Consider the following 9,568-nt stretch of genomic DNA (forward strand, 5'->3'; position numbering starts at 1 on the left):
TCTCTCTTCATTTCCTGACTACTGATGCCAAAAGTGTTGATGTGGAGCAAAGGAAGCTGAAATTATCAGCACCCTCAATCTCTTCTCCATCCATCTTGAAGCTGCCAATTGCCCACCCCCTCACCCCGCTGGGGTAAAGGGGAGAATATTTTCTTGATGTTGAGCTTGAATGCACGTTGAAGACTACAGTTCTTGACCTTCTGCAGCAAATGCCTTACGTCCTCTCAAGCAAACAAGGTTGTGTCTTCAGCATACGGCAGGTTGTTGATGAGTCTTCCTCCAATCCTGAAGCCATGTTCCTCCTCATAAAATCCAGCCTCCGTAATAAGCTAATCTGTTCTCCATATATATTGAAAAGGTTTGGAGATAAGATGTATCGCTGACTCACATTTCCTGATCCTAAAACCGTGCATTGTTTTCCTGCTCTGTCTGAGGACTGCTTCCTGGTCCAAGTATAGGTTTTGCATAAGTACAATCAAGTGTTCTGGTATTTCCACTTTTCTCAAGGTTCGTCACAATTTGTTGTGATTCACAGTTAAGTGCCTTTGTATAATCAATGAAACACAGACATTCTTCTGATACTCTCCACTTTGGGCCAAGATTATCTAACGTTAGCTATAATATCCCTAGTACCACCGCCTCTCCTGAACCTAGCCCGCACGTCTGGCAGTACTCAGCTGATAAACACTGTTTCACTTGTTTCTGAAGAATCTTCAGAAATCTTGTGATATTAGTGATATTGTTCGATAATTTTTACACTCTGTTGGGGCACCTTTTGGGGGCGATGTAAATAAATGCAGATCTTCTCCAGTCGGCTGGCCAGTAGTTGTCTTCCAGATTTCTTGGCATAACCTAGTGAGCACATCCAGGGCAGCATCTGTTTGCTGAAATATATCAATTGGTATTCCATCAATTCCCGGGGCCTTGTTTTTTTGCCAACTCCTTCAGAGCAGCTTGAACTTCCTCCTTCATCACCATTGGCTCATATGTTGTTTCATGAAATTATTATTTGTCAGCCAATTATTTTTGGTACAGTCACTCCGTGTACTCCTTCCATCTTCTTTTGATATTTCCTGGGTCATTCACCATTTTGCCTTCAGCATCCTTAAGTATTGCAAAACAATGCTTGAATTTATTCTTCAATTCCCTCAGCTTAAGAAATGCGAAGAGCAGGGAGAAAAGTGCAACAATGAATGAAAGGAAACCCTAAGTCTCTGTAAACTTTCATTAAAATTAATTTTTTAAAAAAAAGAAATGCCAAGAGACTTTATCCTTTTCGATTTTCTGACTCCAGCTCCTTGTACATTTCATTATAATACTTTTCTTTGTCTTCCTGTGCTGACTTTTGAAATCTTCTGTTCAGTTCCTTACCTTCTTGATTTCTTCCCTTAGCTTTGGCTTCAGGAAATCAAAAGATAAACTGCATTAGGGAAGTCAGCTATCAGGGACCTCTCTAGAGTACTGAAGAGCAAAGATGTCAGTCTGGAGACTAAGGTGTGTCTGATGTAGGCAAAGGTCTTCAGTTACTTGCTATGCATCTGAGAGCGGGACAATAACTAAGGATGACAGAAGAAGGATTGATGCCTTTGAGTTGTGGTGCTGGAGAAGAGTGTTGAACATACATGCCATGGACTACCAGAAGAACAAAAAGGTTAGTCCTGAAGAAAGTGAAACTGAGCTGCTCCCTAGAGGCAAGAATTTTGAAGCTCTGTCTCACATACTTTGGGCATGTGGCCAGGAGGGCCCTGTCCTTAGAAAGGGACATCATGTTTGGCAAGGTGGAGGGACAGCACAGGAGAGGAAGACCCAGGATGAGATGCATTGACTCAGTAACTGAGGAAATGGGAGTAGGCCTGTTGGAGATGATGAGATTGGCTCAGAATAGAGCATGGTTCAGAGCTAATGTGAATAGGATCACTATGAGTCGCAGGTGACTCGTTGGCACATAACAACAACTTACCATGAGCAGGGGCTACAGCAACATTGCAAAAACAAACCAGCGATAATTATCAAAGAAAATTATGTGATAAAAGTTTCTTCAAAGATAGGGAAATTTTTATTATTATGTGTAATCATACATTTTACTAGACTAACCTCTAAGAATTACACAGAAACATGTTAAAATTGGGGATTGGGTGGTGAATAATGCAAACAATCCAAAAACTAGGTAACATTGAGCACAACTCCACATCTTGCTCCCTGAGATTTATGTGCTTTATGGCTTCCAAAAGAACAAACATCCGTCTTGAAAGAAGTCATACAGAATGTTCTTTAGAAACAAAGACAGTGAGTCTTCTGATACTTTGAACATGTATCAAGAACAGCTAGTCAAAAAAAAAAAAAAGAACAGCTAGTCGCTGGATAAGAACATCTTGCTTGTCAGTGGGTCAGCAAAAAAAGAGGAAGCTCTATAATGCAACTGCAATGACAGCCTCAAGTACAACAGCGATTCTAAGGATGGCACAAGCCAGCTCCATGGCTATCACAGAGAGTGTCATTAGAAAAAAATTTAACAGAACCTCAGTTTTTGTGCCTGTCTTCTCCTTGTTTTTTTCATTTGTATTGACTTAATAGGACAACTATAAATTTAATACGAAAGAAAGAGTAATAATATCTGGAAAAATAGCAATGTCTACTATATATTTAAAAGTCTCTAGTTGCTATGCTATAAAATCTAATTTAGAATTGAATCAAAAAAAGGAGGAAGACTATGTAAGAGTTTATTACAGTATTGGTAAGATGGCGGATGAGAATCTCTAAGATCCTGACCATATGTATGAAACCCATGTATTTGGAGCTTTTAGAAAAAGGATGAAATAAAATTACTCTGTTCAACAGAAAAGGGAAAATTGCAAGACAGTGTAGTGAAATAAATTACAATTCTCTTCTGGAAAAGGTTTCAGTAATGGCAGAAAGAGCACTTTGCAAAATGGTTTGTGTGACTACAGATTTATAAATACAAGCAGAAGTAATACAGTTAAACTGTGTGTGACTGGTTGACATTTACAGAGCTAAGGTGAAGTGTTAGAACAAGTTTAAGAAAAAGTGCACAATTCAAACACTGGCTAGAAAGAACATTTGGAAAAGAGGTGAGAAGTATTTTCTAAGAATTGGCCAGCCACTAAAGTCACATGCTTAAAACCTATCCACACTGACAAAATCACATTATCTTCCTTTGGAAGCAGTCAAGAGTAAAAATAGAAATTCTACAGAAGTCACAAGCTGATCTTATGACAGAAATGTTCAAGACAGAATCACTTATAATAAGCTTAAGACAGGCTAGAGGTATCCAGACCCATCAGGACATCAGTCTTTTAATAATTCTCTTTATTCCGTGCTTTTGATCAAGAATTTGTTTGGGAATTCAGTGATTACATTATATACTTTTGTTCTGCATATACTAGATCATGAGTATAGATGTCAGATGGATCTTGATTGAAAGCACAGAATACCAAAAGAATGTCTGTTTGTGTTTTATTGCCTATGCATAAGCATTTTACTATGTATGTCCTTCATAACAATCTGCGACTAACATTAAGGATGGGAATTCCAGAATACCGAATTATGTTCATTCAAAACCTTTACTTGGACCAAGAAGCTGTAATCTGAACAGACCAAGGTATAAAGGATAGAACAATGATTTAAAATCAGGAAATGTGTGACAGGATTGTATCCTTTCTCCATACCTACTCAATTGGTATGCTAAACAAATCATTTGAGAAGCTGGACTTTATGATGAAGAATGTGGCATCAGGATGGAGAAAAGACTCATCAACAACCTGCATCATGCAGGTTACACAACCTTGCTTGCTAAAAGTAAGGATCACTTGAAACATTTACTGCAGAAGATCAAAAACTACCATTTTCAATATGGTTTGCAGCTCAACACCAAGAAAACAGAAATCTTCACCACTGGCCCACTAAGTAACATCATGATAGATGGAGAAAAGATTGAGTTGTCAATGATTCATCTTGCTTGGATTCATAATCAACATCTTTGTTACCAGTAATCAAGAAACAAAAGATGCATTGCACTGGGAAAATCTGCTGTCAAAGACCTCTCTCCAAGGTGCTCAGAACCAATGATGTCAGTTGAAAGACTAAGATACAACTGATTCAAGCCACAGTCTTCTCAATTCCTTCCTATGCATCTGAACATGGAACAATGAATAAAGATGATAGAAGAATCTATATTCGAGAATATGTTTGAGAATAGTACTGACAAAAGAACAAACGAATATGTCCTGAAGAAAGTGCAACCAGGATACTCCTTACAGGAAAGGATAGTGAAGTTTTGTTTCCCATACTTTGGACATGTTGTTAGGAGGAGCGATTGCCTTGGAAAAAGGCATGATGCTGAGAACAGGGGAGGGTTAATGAAGGAAGACTGATCAACACAGTGACTGCAGCTGTGGACTCAAGAATGGTAGGAAGGATGAGGATGTGATAGGATAGGACAAGGTTAAGATCAGTTGTTCATAGGGTCACTATGAGCCATAGCCATCTTGATGACTCCAAACAAAAAAAAAGCTTACTATTTTTAAGCTTAAAAAAAATCAATTGTGATTTTAATGAAAAATTACAGGAAAGTTGGATTTTCATTTATTCATTGTTGCACATTTTCCTCCCTCCCCCTTCTCCTGTCCTCAGTTAGCTTTCTTTTTTCATTTTTAAACATTCATTGTTGCACAATTTCCCTTAAGATTGCAGGCAAATAGACATAGGGAATTTCACCATAATACTGAATATTCTATTTTAGTGATTTTTTTAAATTATGGCAAAATGAGTTGTGCAAGACCAATTAAGAAGGAACAAATTGATAGATTCAAAACGTTTAGCTAATGTGTGGAAACTTTTTTAAGTAAATATTTTCTGAGTAAACTGGGTTTTAGATTGTTCAAACCAACTTCTTGTTAGAGAATTACTGTTTAACTTATTAGTAATCCAAATCTTAATGGGTTCCAATCTATTTACAAAGTGATTATACTGTGTAATCATTTTTACAGTCAAATAATGTTGCGGATGCTTATGACAACATTTCATGTATTATGTATGTCAAAGGTATTATAGCTATGATGGAGTTTCACCCTCCTTATCACTAGTTGTTGTTAAGTGTCATCCAGTTGAGTAAGACTCATAAAGATCCTGTGAACAATCTCTGTGAACCTTCCCTGTCCTGTGTCATCATCATTATCTCTGAAATCACCGTATCAATGCATCTCCCTGGGAGTTTTCCTCTTCACTGACCCTCTGTCTTTCCAAGTATAATGTCCCTTTCCAAGGAATAGCCTTGCCTAGCTACCTGCCCAAAATATGAAAGATGAAGTTTCACCATCTCTGCCTACAAGGAGCAGTCGGGATGCACTTTTCAAAGACATACCTGTTTGTTCTTTCGGCAGTCCATATAATATCCGGTACTGTTCTCCAGCATCACAACTCAAAAGCATCAATTCTTCTTCTGCTATCCTCTTTTTTTTTTTGAAGTTTAAATGCATTTTCTTTTTAGACAACCTATGACATTATTTTTCCTTTTTAAAAAAATGCTTCCACTCCAAATAAATGGGGGTCTGAAGGTCAAAACCAAAGGGAGAGCTCAAGATGGTATCAGTCCCATTTGTCTAAGTCCTGGTGTGGTGATGAAAAGTAGCAGCCAGATAAGATGACAGGTGATGAATCCAAACAAGTGCCAAATTTATTAACATTTCTCCATTGCTAAACCATCCTTAAAAGAAAATCATGTATGGAGTCACACCATACTCACGGTAGTCCAGCAGAGAAACCATGCCATCTGGATTCATGTTTTCACCAATAAATGGTAGGGTTTTTTTAATTGGCAAGGATGTGCTTGATCTGTTCTGCAGCCCCTGTCATAAAAGGTTTTACTCTTTCTGGTTTCTGTTCATCAAGTTTGCCTTTGATTGATTTCATGTAATCCTTAATGTACTTCTTGTAGGCTTCTTTTGTGAAGCTGGTTTCCTGCAAGTGATGGTTCATGACGATGTCAACACCAGTGATTACTGTGCTTTCGGTTCCTTCACAATCGGTGCCTTTAGCAGAGGCGTTCCCACCAATGAGCGAGTGATCAATGTTACCCTCTGTCCTACTGACCATCTTCCCCTCCACCTGCAGGCACAGTCCGTCCGCGATCTCCCAGAGTTTGTAGATGTCAGAGAACATCTCTTCGTGGCTGATGAGGTTCCGGTAGATGATCATGATGACGGCAAGGAGACCGCGGAGGCGCTAGCTGAGCAGGAACAGGAGCTCTGAGCGATCGTGGTGCAGCCGGAGGGCACTGGTGGGGAAGGGGAAGCGGGCGGAAAAGGTCCCAGTCTTACTCATTATTCTCCTAACAGACATCTTTGTTATCAGCATTGTGAAAGCAGAGAATATTACTATTAAGAGTCCCTCAAACAGATAAAGTATTCTCATTCTCTTTTGTTGCCACCAAGTGGGAACCAACTCATAGCATTTGATAGATTCAAACCAGCCACCTTTGGTTTTGACAGCACATCTACGCCACCAGAGCTCTCTTATATAATATTAACATCTGTAAAAATGAAGTGTGAGGGAGCTCTGGTGGCCTAGTTGCAAGAAGCTGCACTGCAATCCCAGAGATACATGGTTCAAAACCATCAGATGCTCTGCTGGAGAAGGAGGGGCAATCTCCTTCTGCACCAGGCAGATATGATTTGACGGTACACACACACAAAATAATAAAACAAATTTAAAAAAAAAAATGAAGTGTGAGAGAAAGATGGGCAATCTTCTCCTGTGTCCTTTACAGCCTCTGAAACACCTATGAGTCTTTTTTTTTCTATAATTATATTTTATTAATTTTCATAAACATTTACAGAGATTTTGGGTTTCCATTCATTCATTGTTGCACTATTCTCTCTACCCTCCTCCCAGTTTGTTCTTGTCCAAATGCCACAGTGCTTGTCAAAGCCAGTTCTGATTAATCTTCTTTGACCTATGAGTCTTTTGAGATTTCACAGCACATAACAAAAGAGAAGCAGTCCTTGCAAAGGCTAGAAGCAAACCTCCCTCATTTACATCCCCATCTTCCATTAACCTGGGATGAAAGAATTCACTTGAGTCTCAGTTTTGCCTTGGTAACACTTTTTGTTTTCCCTATTTCCTGTGTCTGTTAACAGCCAGAAACTCTGATAATACTTCCAATATGGTTTCCTTCTATAAATCAAAAGTCTTTCCTATCAAAGAGCACCTGTAAGCAGATACATGAGCACCTCCATTTTAGCACACTGATGTGTAATGGAACTTTTTTTATTGTAACTTGTATTGTTATAACATCTTGATTGTATGTTCGATTTCTGACTGCAAAAGTTAGTAGAAATCTATGTCCTCCCTATTTGGCTCAGGTTGTTGGTGCGTATATTTGAATGATGGTGGTATTCCCTGCACTTCCTTGTATGTGCATTGATATTATCCTATCACCCACAACATTGTATTTCAAGATGGATCTAGAAATGAATTTTTTAACTATGAAAGAAACTCCATTTGTTCTTATCTTTTCATCTCCTAGTTGTTGTTGTTATGTGCCATGGAGTCACCTGTGACTCAAAGCGACCCTATGTACAACAGCACTAAACCTTGCTCTATCCTGTGCCAAACGTATTGTATCCCCATTGCCCAAGTCACTGATTCAACTCATCTCATCCAGGGTCTTCCTTTCTTATGCTGTCTCTTCACCCTTCCAAGCATGGTGTCCCTCTCCAAGGACTGGTCCCTCCTTGCAATATGTCCAAAGTATGTCAGATTAAACTTCAAAATCCTTGCCTCCATGGAGAAGCCTGGTCTCACCCTGTCTAGGATGAACCTGTTTGTTCTCTTACCCGTCCATGGTATATTCAACAATCTTCTCTAGCACAACTCAAAGGCATCAATTCTCCTGTCATCCCTAGTCATTGTCCAGCTTTCTGATGCATAGCAAGTAATTGCAAAGACTATGGCCTGAACCGGGTGTACCTTAGTCTCCAGACTGACATCGTTGCTCTTCAGTACTTTGGAGAGGTCTCTAAGCAGACTTTCCCAATGCAATTAATCTTTTAATTTCTTGGCTGCTGGTACCAAGAGTATTGATTATGGAGCCAAGCAAACAGAAGCTGTTAACAATCTCAATCACTTCACCATCTATCATGATGCTGCCAATCAGCCAAGTGTTGAGAATCTTTGTTTTCTTTTTTTTTTTTTTTTAAATCTTTGTTTTCTTGATGTTGAGCTTCAATCCATATTACAGATTGGGGAAAGTATTTGGTCATGAAATACCTAAAAAGAATTCAATATCTAAAGTTTATAGAAAAACCAAGCCCTCAGGAAGAAAACTACAAACACCACAATTACAAAATGGCCAGAGAACATGAAAGGACCCTTCACAGGATAAGACATTCAGAAAACCAACAAGCCCATGAAGAAATGCGCCAGAAGGCCTTGGCTGCGACCAATTCAAAATGTTCAATATCAATCCATCTTCTTATTTCACCTATACCTAGTATGACAATGTTTATGCATTCCATTTCTTTTCTTAATGTCATCTAATTTTCCTACATTCTTGTTTCTTACATTCCACATTCCAATCACTAGTATCTGCTTGTAACTGTTCCTCCTCCATTGTGTTTCTCAAAACTTGGCCAACTGGCAGCATTATGATAGATGGTTAAGAGATTAAGATTATTAACAGCTTTTGCTTGAGTGGATCCACAATCAACACTCTTGGTAGCAGCAAGCCAGGAAATCAAAAGACAAATCACACTGGGAAAATCTGCTATCAGGGACCTCTCCAGAGTACTAAAAAGCAAAGATGTCAGTCTGGAGATTAAGGTGCACCTGGTCCAGGCCATGGTTTTCACAATTACTTGTTGGACATCAGAAAGCTGGACAATGAATAACAGAAGAAAAATTGATGCCTTTGAGTTGTGGTACTGAGAAGACTATTAAATATACCATGGACTTCAAAGAGAACAGGTTCATCCTGGAGAGGGTGAAAACAGTCTGCTTCTTGCAGGCAAAGATTATGAAGCTCTGTCTCACATACATACTTGGACATGTTGCAAGGAGGGAACAGTGCATGGAGAGAGACTTCATACTTGGAAAGGTGGAGGGACAGTGCAAGACAAGAAGACCCTGGATGAGATGGATTGACTCAGCAACCTGTGTCAGAGACAGTGAGACTGGCTCAAGATAGAGCAGGGTTCAGAGCTGTTGTATATAGGGTTGGTATGAGTCACAATGACTAGATGGCACATAATAACAATTGTTATAGCAAAACTGTGACTCAGGAATGATGAGGCGACACTCTCGGGGAACGTGAAAAAGGATAAATTTATTAGCTGGCAACATAGAGGAACTCTTGTTTGAAAGATCTGGACTTAAAATGGCCAGTGAACATACCTTTTATATTGAGTCTACACTAGGCCATAAAAAGGGGCAGGATTCCTTGTGTGGGTGTTGACTCCTTTGAGGAATGAGGACTGGGCAAGGGACATGCCTTAGGAATGAGTAGTACATGGGGTAGGAATAATACACCAGGTTTCTCATTTTTTTATTTTTG

The 9,568-nt window shown here is 39.1% G+C and overlaps 1 pseudogene; it reads right to left on the reverse strand.

Moving 5' to 3' along the window:
• Window positions 1-5,695: 5,695 nt before the first annotated feature.
• On the reverse strand, window positions 5,696-6,213 carry LOC102844073 (annotated as a pseudogene).
• Window positions 6,214-9,568: the final 3,355 nt, after the last annotated feature.

Source organism: Elephantulus edwardii, unplaced genomic scaffold (assembly GCF_000299155.1).
Source record: "Elephantulus edwardii isolate Elephantulus edwardi_28Jun2011 unplaced genomic scaffold, EleEdw1.0 scaffold00387, whole genome shotgun sequence".
Lineage (NCBI taxonomy): Eukaryota > Metazoa > Chordata > Mammalia > Macroscelidea > Macroscelididae > Elephantulus > Elephantulus edwardii.